At 45.8% G+C, this 13705-nt stretch overlaps 2 long non-coding RNA genes across 5 annotated transcripts in view; one reads left to right on the forward strand and one right to left on the reverse strand.

Moving 5' to 3' along the window:
• The window catches only part of Gm33562, a 70555-nt gene that overhangs the window by 47435 nt on the left and 9415 nt on the right, over positions 1-13705 (reverse strand). For 2 of the 4 annotated variants that reach the window (XR_870924.1, XR_870925.1), the window contains exon 2: positions 1045-1155. This is a non-coding gene — a long non-coding RNA (predicted gene, 33562). Of the gene's footprint in view, positions 1-1005; positions 1156-4086; positions 4980-13705 lie in introns of those variants that run through there. The other 2 variants (XR_379631.2, XR_870923.1) reach the window with 2 other exon arrangements.
• On the forward strand, positions 8421-12856 carry Gm16551 (predicted gene 16551). The gene is made up of 3 exons (NR_045284.1): positions 8421-8935; positions 9116-9195; positions 10745-12856. It is a non-coding gene; the product is annotated as a predicted gene 16551 (long non-coding RNA).

Genomic DNA, 13705 nt, shown 5'->3' on the forward strand with positions numbered 1-13705 from the left:
CATGTCACAAAGAGGGTTATCATTAATCTTCTAATGTCAAATACCCAGTTAGGGACCTTTGACATTTCAAACAAATCTAAGAACTCAGAAAAACAAATGAACTATTTCTACCAATATGGGTCAAGCTATATTTTTGCTTGAATGCTAAAGATAATTTTGTGAGTTGGGAGAGAGTCAGAGTCTCATATAGCTCAGGCCAGCTCAAGATGAGTTGACCTTCCTGCCTTTGCTACTCAAGTGCAGGGATTACAGTCACGAGCCAGCAAGCCATGCTGGAGCCTGAGCCCCAGGGTTCTGTGCATTCTAGATAAGCACTCAACCAACTTCCACGGCACAAAATGTGACTTTAAAGAGTCTTTATTTCATTGTATTAGTTTATTGGTTAGTAATCACAACTTTCCAAAGGAGGAAGGAGGAGGAGGAGGAGGAAAAGGAGGAGGAGGAGGAGACTTAGATAATACACAAATGCTGAAAATATCAACTGCTTGTGCATGCTTAAATTCAACAACAACAACAACAACAATAATAATAATAGTAAGACTTAGATAACACACAGGTGCTGAAAATACTAACTGCTTGTGCATGCTTGAATTCAACAAGAAGTCACTGCACAATGACTCCCATGGCTTCCAGGGTAGCATTCTCTAGCAATACTAATTAAGACCCTAAACATGTACAAGCAGGGGCAAAATCAATGCTCTTTCTGCCAAACCCCGTCCTCACCCCCAGACCTCCTAAGAATCTAAGCTCCAGGAGCTGTGGTTCACTCGCCACACAAGTCCCTGGAATTTTACCCCCATCCTATTGAACATGATCCCTTTTCAGACACAAATTTAAGTAGCAACGTGTGTTATATTTGGCTTTCTAACCTAAATAGCTAGATACCTACCTCTAATCAAGATGTCTGTCCTGTTCTATAAGTCTTTCTGCTCTTATTGTATTTCTAGACTATAATTCCAGCTGGAGTTTCAAGTTACTAGAACACAAAGAGAAAGGAATGCCTACTTCGAGGGATAATGTCGGCGTTTTCGTGTAATTGCATACTTTACTTTAGCAGCACAACTCCATTTTAAATCAAGAGAGGCCGGGAGATGCTGTCGATGCGAAGTGCAAGTGGCGCCACTCAGCAGAAGTCAGCAGGGATGGCCAAGTGCTCTGGAACAGAAATGGGAACAAGAGGAAGAGGGGCATGGACACATTTTTCTGGATATTTAAGGATCTTACTGCTTATATCAATAAATCGGAAATGAAGAGTGTTAATCCCAACACAGATGAAAACGGTGCTTTATGTTTCAAGAGAGACAAGAATAAGTGAAACAAATTCAAACTCAAGAGGAAATCCTACTGGAGTGCCTTTTGAATAAGGTCATTCGGGGTGACCTTTCTACTGACCAAGTCCCGTTCTTTCTGTGGATGCTCCAGTCTCTATCACTTTAAACTTCCCCTGGATGCAGGCCTGCCTCCGATAGCAGCTCATCAGCCTGGATAAGCAGAATTTTTGCTCTGGATTTGAAAGGAAGGGCATCACTCAGCACAATCTGACCCAACACTCTCACTTAAGAAACATTTTTGTTGTCTCTTTTATTGCCACGAAGTAAACTTTGCTGATGCCGTAACTTACAAATGCAGGTATCTCACATGACTCCAACAGAGATGGCAGAAATAAAAGCAGACTCTTGTTTAAAAGTTTGTACTCCTGGCTGCCAGTGCTCAGGCATGACGATATTCAAGACCTATTGGAGTATGCGGAAGCTTACAAAGATCAATAGTAAATCAGCCTCATTCTAAAAACATAAGAAAATCCAAAACCGTTTCTAATGAAAGACCAATCAAGGGAAAAATGACAAAGAATAAAAACTTAGATATTTTCATATTGGCAACCAATAGATTCTAAAAGAGAGGGAGTCATAGTGTGCAGTTGTGTGCCCACTGCTGGGCATACCAGGCTTTAATGGATAGTTTAAACTCATGGTCACACAGACATCAGTTAAACTCAGTGGAACACCAAAGAGACAAAAACTCATGAATATAGGAAAGAGATTTACAGGAAAGAGGGAGGACAGGCACTGGTGGGAGAAATGAAATTGTATCTAATATTATATTATAACACTATATTATTAACCAGGATGAATTATATGTACATGTGTGAAACTATCAAAGGGCAAAATTAGAGTTCATGTAAGTAGTAAGAAATCATATATTCCTGAATATGATAAAATTTAAAAGGAACCAGCCAATATACCATGTGCACTAAGGCATTTGTCTCACTGCTGACAAATGCCAACCTAAGAGAAAGGGGCTTATCTCAGCTCGTAATTCAAGGCTACATTTGGTCATGGGAGAGCCCCGATGGCCGAAGCTTGAGGCAGCTGGTCACATTGCATCTGTAGTCAGGAAGCAGAGATGAGTACTGGAGCTCAGCTCACTTTCTCTGTGCTCGGTCCAGGACCTCAGTTTATGAGATGGTACACCCACAGTGAAAGAGTGTTTCCCACCTCAGTTAACCTAGTCTAGAAACCCCTCCATAGACATGCCCTGAGGCAGGTCTCCTAGATGACTTTAATCCTGTTAAGTTGATGATTGGGGTTAACCACCACACATAAACAAATTGGACTTGATCAAAGTTAAGGAAACAAGGACCTGTGATCAGAAATGCCAGTATACCCCACTAGGGCAGCCAGATTTGGAATTTATTTCAAAGCCTGCCGGGATGGATTCACTGAGCGATATACTCAGCTGTTTGAGGCACTCCCCCAGCCATCTTCAAGGCTCTTGAACGCTTTGTGTTTCACTGGGAAACAGCCAGATCACACTGCCAGGACAAGGTTGTCCACATCAAACAAGCATATCAAATTAAATGATGAGCAAGAACAAGTGGATCTCTGGGAGTTCAAGGCCACCCTGTTCAACAGTGAGTTCCAGGCCAGACAGGGCTTTAGTGAAACCCTGCCTCGGAGGGTGGAGGGTGGGAACCTAGGCACTACAAAGATAGCTCAATGGTTAAAAGCCCTTGTTACTCTTGCAGAGAACCTGGACCTCCACAAGTACAGTGCACCCACGTGGAGGTTCACAAGCGTCTGTAACTTCAGTTCCAGAGAATCCATCACCCTCTTCTGGCCTCCATGGGTACTGCAAGCCTATGGTACACATACATACATGCAGACAAACACGGATAACATAAAAATAAGTCTTTTTTAATGGAAATTTTGAAAATCCCATTAACAGACTAAGGCTTCATGTATTTTTTTTTAATGTGAATAGGATCTAGGGATATAACTTGGTTGGTAGATTGCCATAGCCTGCATGAGGCCCTATGTTAGCTCTCCCATGGTATATGAAATTGGATTTAGTGGCACATGGCTATAATCCCAGTGACTAGAGGTACAACAGGAGGGTCAGCGGGTCAAGATCATCCTTCACTACATCATAAATTCAATACAAGTCTAGGCTACCAGGGACTCTGCCCTTGAAAGGAACAGATAGAAGAGAATCTGCCATGCAGGAGCAGGCTCTGCCATTTACAGCTCGAATCTCCTGTATACTCTCTACACCAGCCAGTCCTCATCCCTTCCCCATTGGCCTTTCTCCCTGCGACTTTCCTGTTAAAGAAAACAAAAAGAGAAATATGACTTGCCCCCCAAAATCAGAAGTATGTGATTTTACTGAGATATTTATTCCACCTAAACAAATATGTTATGTCAGCACTAATGCCTGTATTACGATCGCAAATGCTTATTTTGTGCCAACAAAAAGAATAATTCCGGGTTGCTCTTTTGCAACATGCAATCAATCAATTCTCTTTTGTATCAAATTCTCTTCGCAGTGTTTTGAATACTCCTGCCCTGAGATTTCTTTCTCTTCTTGGGTCAGGCATGCCAGACTCTACAGACTCTCCAGATTCTCCTGTCAGACTCAGATTAGCCAGGAATTTTCTGGGGTTTTGTTTTGTTTTGAGCCCTCAATTCTGACTTGATTCCTGACCCCTAGGAAAGACAATGCTGCTTCCATAATCTTCCTCCACCACACAGGGGTTGTCCTGTAAGAATATCAGCGGCTGGAAGCCTTTCAATGTTTACATTCTAGTACCTGGTTTGATGCTCCAATCAGTCCGTTTAAGGCTCCTGGTTCTTCACTTCTTGCCATTAGAGAAAGCAGGGGCTGATGAGTCACCATTTGGAGCTGTGAAGTGTTGCCGGGGCACTTTATAACAACGTTTCAGAGGCAATGGGGATAAATGCAGAGATGAATTCTGGGTAATAATTCACAGACTAAGCCATTGTCTACTGCATGCCACACAATGTCTTCTTCCATTCAATCTTTATCTTTAGCACTGTGTCCTAGACTTTAATTATCTGGACTCTTTAAGATTTATCTTTATTTATCTGTGTGAATGTATGTCATGTGAGGGCAAGTCCCAATGGAGCCCAGAGGAAGGGAATGGAATCAGCTTCAGGTCATTGTGAGTTGTTTAACATGGATGCTGGGAACTGAACTTGAGTCTTCTGGAAGATCAGCAAGAGCTCTTAACCTCTGAGACGTCTCTCCAGCCCTAACCATCTCCATCCAAAGAAGAAAGCTGAGGCTCTCGGGAAAGATGTACCTAGATTCACACTGCTAGTGAGTGCCACTGCACTTCAGTGTGGATCCTTTGGGGTTCAAATGTCTTCTCCATACCACTCTCCACTGGAAAGACTAGAATATTCCATGCTGGGAAGTTTGTCCCACATGATCTATTATGGACTTTAGCATATACCTTACAAAACGCATACATGGCTTAGTGCTTAAGAGCACTTGCTGATCTTGAAGAGGATGGAGGGTCATTCCGAACACTGGAATGAGTTACAAGTACCTATGAATCCAACCCCATGGGATCCAACAATGCCCTCTTTCTGACCTCCATGGGCACCAGGCTCATGTATGGTACCAGCATTCAAAAACAGAACTCATATATAAAAATATAAAAAGATAAATAAATTTTAAAATGCATACAGTCTTATTCTAGTACAACCTCACATGATCCTCTTGCCTAACAAAATGGAATGGAAAGATCTGCCCTATTCTTAGACTAGCATCATGCAAAAACTAGACAAGGTATAATTTGTACAAAGTTGACATTATTCCCAGGATCCTGTTCAAGTGAGAATAAGCCACTGCCTGGTGAAGGGTACTTAGCACCCCTCTGTTTTGGGGATAGACAGAGCCTTTTTACCCAGGAAGTTCCTAAGGTGGCATCAGACTATTAATGGGAAAAGCATTTACTTTAGATTACTAAGACTGTAAAGTAGATCGGAGGCCCTCTATGACTGGCTATTAGAGATGTTAATTAAATATTAATAATATCTAAATTAGCATAGTGAAAGCTCAATTCATCAATTTGTTCTGGCCTGTTTGTAAGGGGGGAAAGAAATAACTCCAAATGTCCCTGAAGAAAGATGCTATGTGGGTCAATAGAGAGATGACGGAACACTTGATTATGATTGTGGTAAACTTTTTATTCTGATTTTATTTAAAGGTACTTGTTGCAGCACCTTACCTTAAATCATTTACCACAGTCATGCATTATTCATTGTTACCTAATGAAAAATTTGCCAATGCACTTCCATGCTGAATGCCCAATTGATTAATCGATTACTTGATTGTTACTTCCAAAAACTGGGGCTAGACTTCATGTGGAGACTAGCATCATGTGAAGGATGAAGTTCTAGACAGCCTCTATTGCTCCCCAAGCTGCTGGAGGATCTAGACCTTTCTATACCTTACAACAGTATCTATCATCTTAACAGAGCTGATTTTAGGCTTCATGGCAAGTCATTGAGAAAAATAATCATCTCTTCCACTGAATTGGCTAAGGAAGTGCCTGCTTCTCCCTAGTCCTGTGGAGAAACCAATGTGACTCCCTAATGCCCATGGGCCTCTGGATGGTTCTTGTGTTTCAGTCTTATGGTTAGTAACAATTATGTATCTCATTTTTTCCTAAATATTTATTTACATTGGTGTACTGCCTCCGTGTATGTCTGTTGAGGATGTCAGATCCTCTGGAACTGGAATTATAGACGGCTGTAAACTACCAGGTGAATGCTGGGATTTGAACCTTGGTACTTTGGAAGAGCACCCAGTGCTCTTAACCACTGAGCCGTCTTTCCGGTCCCCTCTTGATCTCATTTTTTTTTTAATGAATAGAATTTATTTTTTTTTCCTTATGTACCTGTTTGTGTGTGTGCAGGTGAGTGTAGGTGCCCACATAAGCCAGTAGGAGGCATCAGATGCTCCTGGAGCTGTAATTAATAGCCGTTGTGAGCCTTGGGTGTTCTGCAAAAGCTGCAAGTGTTCTTAAGAGCTGAGCTAGCGCTCCAGTCCCTCTTTACCTCATTTAATTGTGGGGCAGTCTAGACCGAGGAAGGCAACTGACATATTTTCAAATATAAAGGAGACTGGTTCTTTATACTCTAAAAGAAGATTCTGTACACCACAAGGGGCCTTCTAGCTATCTGAGGCTCATATCCACTCATGCAGGTTTAGGTAAGCATCATTCAAAAAAAAAAAAAAAGTCTGCCTTTTTTACATTCTCTCTCTCTCTCTCCCTCCCTCTCTCTCTCCACCCCCTCTCTCATCTGACAAGTACACTGTCATTTAATAAATACCTCCCTGAAAAGTTTTCGTTTTGGTCTGCTATAGTGAATATTAGCCTCTCTTCTAGGTATGTCGTTTGCACTTCCTGTGGATTAGTGAACAGATCTCTTTATAGGACTACATCTGTCTCTCTCTTCCACAATCTGTCCTACCCTAGGGGGAGGGCTGGCGGGAAAGGGTTAAAGGTTTTCTGGTCGAAATAGCCCAACAGAAGGGGCCCGGCCCAGAGCTGAAATCTAAGTCTAATGACCGCTGCCCTTCACCTCGCTGCTGTCCACAGGCCGGACCTGCGGCCCGGTGGGGGCCGGGACCAGGACAGGACACAATGTTCTTCGTTTAACATTTGAACTTCTCCTATCCGAGGCAGCAGGCCGTTTTGTCCTGGGGTCGCTGACCCTCGCTCCCCCATCAGCTGCCCTGAAACCTTAATTGAATGACAGATGGTCATTTTCGGGGGCGCCAGAAGCTGCGCTGGCCAGTGGAGGGGCTCAGGCCGAGAAGGCCTTGCTTAGGCTCTGCCTGCTGGGGGTGGGCGACCACGGGGCCTGAGGGCTTGAGGTGGGTCACAGCGGCTGCACACGCTGCCTTGGCCGGCTCCTGGAGGAGGTCGCGGCCTCGAGGGCCGCTTCACCGGGTCCTAGCGCCCCTGCGCCCCCCATCCCCCCTTCCTTGCCTGCCAAGAAGCTCCCTGCAGCCCAGTACTGGATGGGCCTCTAGCCCTCCATTTCTAGCCCAAAGTATCCTGAATCCTCTGTAAACAGGATCTGGCACGTGTGCACCCCAGACTCAGCTCCTAGGGCCAAAAGGCTCAGGCCGACCAGACCTCGAAGGGACCAGGTCTGTAGAAGGGTTTGCTCATCCTGAGCTGTCTGCTGAACTGACTCTACCTCCAAATTTGCCCTTCCCAGATAGAAGCCACGTGGGCTTGGCAAGTCCCAGGTGGGGCTCATGTGCTGCCACCACCCTATTGTGGAGAACTCTCTCGGGAGTCCCTGGTTTTCCAGAGATATGTAGGTAGACAGATGATAGATAGATAGATAGATAGATAGATAGATAGATAGATAGATAGATAGATAGATATCCCAAAGATTCCTGGAGGCACCAGGACCCAACCCCGTGTCCTCAGCTGCCTGCCTATCCCAGTGTCCTATTTCTTTAAAATAAAAGCTGTGAGCCCTACAATTACTGGGATTACAGTGAGCGGGTATTGATCTGCAGCCTGCATTGTAGGATAAAGCAGACTGGCGGAGGCAGACATGCTGCCCAGCCGCCACCACCCCTCCACCTCCTGGTCCTGCAAAGCTCTTTAAAAAAAGAAAAAAGAAAGAAAGAGAGAGAGAGAGAGAGAGAGAGAGAGAGAGAGAGAGAGAGAGAGAGAAAGGAAGGAAGGAAGGAAGGAAGGAAGGAAGGAAGGAAGGAAGGAAGGAAGGAAGGAAGGAAGGAAGGACACGATTCTAAATGTTTGATTTCAGATACACTATTAACACCTGCAGAGGGGGGAAGAAGAAAGAAAAAGAAAAGGGGGGCAGCCCAGCCGCCATACCTCCCTGGAGTGCCCTTGGGGACTCCCAGGACTGAGCCAGCTAGACAACCACCTTCAGCCTCTTTTTTAAAACGCTTTTTTTTTTAATTACTAGGGGAAAAATATACACATAAGCAAAAAAAAAAAAAAAAAAAAATCCTCCCGGCAGGCGCGAGCGGGGGCGGCGAGCAGGCCAAGGCGGTAACGCCAGCCTAATGCACAGATAGCTGACATCAACTTCCGTCAGGCGGCTCCGGGAGATCGAACCTTTCGATTGTAACTGGGACAATTTGCATAGTGATTCCCTTTCAGAGCTTTCTCGGGCCCATAACAAGCGCAGGCAGCTATTCAAATGCAAGTTGCGTCCCTAAATGCGCGGCTGGCCTGAGCTAAAGGAGCAGCTCGTCACCGTGCGAGCCGAGACCAGCGTTGGGGTTCTGGGTCACCTCTTTTCTCCCGGCTTTTCCCTCGCTCTCCGGTTCCTGAATTAGCTGTTTGTTTATGGCTCCAGACGTGTGTGCCAGCGAGCCGAGGCAGCGTGCAAGGGAGAAAATTGATCTTTCCTCAGACTCAAAGCTGGAGCCGAAGAAGTGCGGGGGATTTGGGGGTTCTGAGTGGGACTCAGACCCTAGGTGCTGAGGGGAAGCTCGTGGGCTCTCTGGCCCGCTTCTCTAACCCCAGCGACCTTGCAGGAATCCTCAGGCCTGAGAGCGCCCGGGCTCTGGGCTTTGCAGAAAGTGGCGGCGGCTGTGTCCCGGGTTTTAAAATCAACGCAAAGGAAAGGTACCTGCGACGCGGCAGCGATTACTTTTTCCGGTTCTGCACAGGGAGGGCGAGGGGTGACTTATACGGGAAAGCTGGGATTGAGGACCTAAAATTAAGCTCTTCTTTTACTCGTTTCTCATTTAAAAATATGCATCATTGGAAATTATGCAAATTGACTCGGGTTTCCCTTGCTCCTAGGAGGCAAAGCTGAAAGCTTGTCGCGTGTCAGAAGCAACCTGCCGTGAAATCCGCTAATGCGCCCCGACTCGCCCTTCGCGGTAAGACAGCCTTTCAGGTCCACGCGGCCGTGGACCAAGAATGGGGAGTCAGTGCGGCCAGGTGTGCCACGCGGGTCCTCGACTGAGCTCGTGGCCACGCGTACAGCGTGGGAGCCGGGGGGCGGAGGGCAGAGCCCGCGTCACGCCCGGGAAGCGGAAAGGGGGAGTCCCCCTCCCAGCCCTCCTGCCCGCCACCGTGGGTAACAGGTCCTCCCCGCGAGTTTAAAGCAGCAAATGAGAGCGGAGAGCTGGCCTCGGAGCAGGGTGTAAACGCGGGTGGCGGGCACGCGAGCGCGCGGCTGAGCTTTGCGCGCGGTTCTTCTCCCGAGCTGCGCGCCGCGGCCCCGTGCACCTGCTTTGTGCGTTTTGTACAAACGGAACGGGCGGGATCCATTCCTTCGAGCAACACCCCCAACTGAAATCTGTCTGTTCTCCCCCCCCCCCCCCCCCCCCGTCTAGTTTCTACATCGCTCAGATTACTCCCGTCGCCCCTTGGAATCTTACCCAACCCTTTTAAAGACAATCACGGCCACTGACCTTGAGACTCTTAAATGCGGTGGTATAACTATCTCGTTCTCTTCTGTGGTGGCTGAATTTGCGTTCTGATTGTTTTTTTTTAAGTACTGGGGGAAACGTGGGTCATTTAAGCCCGCAGACTTAGCTAAACACATTTTTCAAATATTCTTCTCATACTACTTCATTGCTGAGAGCGAGCACGATGCTTCCTTGTGGTGCTTGCTTTTTGCAGAACGCACAGGGTAATTTTCTCAGGTTTGTTTGTTTGTTTTGGTATCTTTAATAAACATAGACTGTTTCTCTGTTCTTTTCGTAACCTATTCTTTAGCAACCAAAACAGTAAAAGTGTTGGAGATCGAATAGTGAGTAAAGCAGACACGTTGGGGCAAATAAATCCAACATAAATTGAAAGCATATTGCTCCAATTCAGGACAAAGCAAATAGAGCTACGAAAAAGATGCGAGCAATTAATATCTGTGGGAGAAACGGGTTTAAAGACTGAAATTTCTAGACTTTACTCACAAAACAAAACGAAGCCAAAAGAACTAAATACGTGGCCTTGCCCTTGAATGTCCAACCGAAGACAAGAGGCCTTCCCAGAGCCATCTTGGGCAAGTGTGCAGTCAGAGGCTGTCGAGAGGCAGAGTCACTTTGAGACAGTTGCATACATTTTCAGCAAACTAGAACCAATTAGGGGGCCTTTAGTTCTGGTGGGAAACTATTTTAATTTTATCTCTGCCTTTGGGGGGGGGGGGATCCCTGGCAGTTAAGTTATTACTGGTTCCTGTGGAGTTAATTTAATGCAAATAGTCTACTCTCCTGTCAGCACAGGAGAAAGTAGAAGCCCTGGGGGTCAGGAAGGGCCAGTCAGATGGTGAGGAAGTCTCTTGGCTCTGGGGACGGACTTACAAGACTCTGACTGAAGTAACGTTGGGCTGGTTGCTTCTCTCCCTCTCCTAAAACTGTAACTCAAGATGCAAGTAAAAGTGTTTTCATTTTTTTATTGATCCCACTAACATCTTTCATTATCCAGCATGTAGCCACAGCAAATTATTGCTCATTTGATACTCAGAATTCTATTGACCATGGCTTTCGTCGGAGAGAGAATTCTAACTACTGCTGCTCTGGGCTCAGAGCTGAAGCTGGAAACAAGTAAATCTAGCAAGAATTGATGGAGACATGCTGGTGATTGGAGCCACGTGGCCTTGCATAGAAACCTGCTTTTTTATTCTGCCTGCCTTGCTCCAATTCAGGGAAAAGGTCGGCCCCTTTGGAACAGATTTGCTTACTTGGAAGGTTGGATATACATTTGGCAAGTTCTTTCCAGCTCTAGCCAGGCTGGGGGAGAAAATGAGACAATGGAAGATTGCTCCACGGGCTTTTGGTCAAAGCTAACCCAAGGCAGGAATACTTGAAGAAATATTAAACCAGACCTTTTGATTCTGCCACATGAAGATCACGTCCTAAATTTCAACCCCACCCCCACTCCTTCAAGACTCTAGGGCATTACAGAGCTGCTAGAGTGGAGATGGTACCCTGAGATCTGAGTCTGGTTGGCAGTGGGCACCCAGCCTCCATGACCGAAGCCACAGCCATAGTGTCCAACTGTGTGAAGAAGGAACCTGTGCCCAGAGAATATCTGATCTTTGATTCTGGAACTCACAGCTCCAGGTGGCTGAAGAGAGTTAGTCCCTAAATGAGGCTGGAGAACCGGACAATGAGAAAGACCAAGTGAGTCCCCCAGGAAGCCAGTCACGGAGTCTGCATTCCTGTTGCAAGAAGCTGATGCTGGAGACCCAAAAACTTGACCTGTCAAAGGGTGCTTGCCCATCTCCCTCCTGGCCTAGTAAGGGACCTCCACCTCACCTCCTCACTGCCTCCATCTGGGAGAAAGTCACCTCGACTCAAAAGAAAGCAAGCCCAAGTGAATCAGACCACAGAACCTGTCAGATTTCCAAGAAACAAGCAACCCATACCCTTCTCCCTCAGCCCTGACACCTAGAGAGTCCGTGGAAGGGATGGCTGGCAGGGCTTTCATTTCAACAAGTACTGGGAGCTAAACCTTCTAGGCCGGTTTCCAGAGCAGCAACAAGAACATAAAGGAAAGCAATTAACGGTTTTCTAAATGAGTCCCAGCTTGTGCCGCCTGACTCCAAACCTAAAGGTGCATCTAAGGGTGCTAAGGGACCAGGATAGGTACTAGTTGGTTTTGTTTGTTTGTTTGTTTGTTTTTCTAATGATACTGTTAAATGTGTGTGAAACCACAGCCAAGAAGCCACATTGTTCCAGATTCACGCAGTAAAATTGTAGGAGTGAGCACTGCAGATAGCATGCCCAACATGGAGTACAGGGAAACATGGAGTGTGGGAGACATGGAGAAACTGCAGTGAATTCTGACACTTACATTGAACATGTTGGGAGTTTGGAGGAAGATACATTGTGGGCTCTTTTGTGTTTTTTATGTAGTTTTAAAAACAACCCCCCCCAAACCAGGCTGTTGATACAATCATAGCATCTCAGATGTAGCATATTTATATTTCCCCAAGTATATTCACAAGATATATATATATAGCCTACGTTGGTGTGGAAAACAAACTAACATTTTGTTGATTCCAGCACAAACTCTGAAAGCCAAAACAAACAAACAAACCACTCTGGGGGACAAAGGGAGGGTGACTTCAAGCAGTCCTTTCTATAGGGGTGGCTGGCTGAGGTCTGGGACTGTGGAGTTGAGAAAAAGCTAAGTAGATCATCCTGAACTAAAAGTTACCTTGGGAAACAAGACTTGAGATCCGGGGTTGAGGTCATGTGGGGGGTCATCCAGTATTCCTTTGGAGCATAGCATAGCTGAGAACTTAGCAGGACTCAGTCACTTCAGACTGGAGATTGGGAAATTTCTTCCCCTGGCGTGCACAGCACCAAACCTGAGTTAAGGTGTCCTTGCCTCTCCCTCAGGATGCTCCCGACAGAGGTACTGCACTTCCCAACTGCCTTAGGCCCCTCGGGGTGTTGCCAGGCAAATGAAACAAAAAGAACTCAATAGTAAATTATTTTGTTCAGCCTTCTGTCTTTTTATGAAAATAAAAGCCAACACTTTGTCATTTTTAATTGCATAAGCAGACAATAAATCTAATTTCGATATTGATTTTTTTCCAGAATCAAGTGATTTTTTTTTTCTTTTGCAGTCTGTTGTGTTTCCTTTCTGAAAAGACTCATTCTCTGTTTACCCTGTGGGAATGGGGCCCGTGGATCCAATAGGGGGTGTTGCTACTCTGAAACACAAACTTCATAGTGGACCTCAAAAGAGATTTTTCTCCAAAGCAGGAAGTTTGGGTTTGGTCTAACTATCGCAAGACGGGTTTCAACTTAGCCACCCTTATGTCCTGAAATAGAGCTAAGGCTCAGGTGGTGATTTTAGTAGTTAGAGCCTCTGAGATTCATTTCGATTTTCCCCTTTAATTAATAAAATAAAGTAAAATAAAAACAAGCACGCAGAAGTCTTGCTGAAGTCTGGCGTCAGCATGAGGCTACGAGGCCCTAGAAACTCTTCCCAAATGATGGCAAGCCTGAGCTCCAGCCAGACGAACCTTGGCAGTAGTAAAAATCTAGCTGAGAAACGTCAAGGGGGTCAGGCAACAGCAAGGGACCACGGAAGCGCAGGTAGGCCCTTTGCTCACCTGCCCCTCCTTCAAAAAGGGGGGGGGGAAGGGATTCCTTGGTATTGGTGCTCAAAATGACTGATACCTTTTACTTTGACCGCCAAGGGGTACAGACGCCGCCGAAGGAGGTGGAGGAGTGCAGGAAGCTAGGAGCAAGAAACAAGACTGGAGGTAGGAGAGAGAAAAAGGAGGGAAGGATGGAGGAAAAAAACTGGAAGAGAGGATGTAGGATGAAAAGAATGAAAGATTGTGTTGGAAAGGAAACGGGGAAAGGGAGAGAAGGAGGAAAGAAGGGAGAGTGTATTAAGAGACCAAATAGACAAAAATATATCATC

The sequence above is a fragment of the Mus musculus genome, chromosome 9, assembly GCF_000001635.26.
Source record: "Mus musculus strain C57BL/6J chromosome 9, GRCm38.p6 C57BL/6J".
NCBI classification, from domain to species: domain Eukaryota; kingdom Metazoa; phylum Chordata; class Mammalia; order Rodentia; family Muridae; genus Mus; species Mus musculus.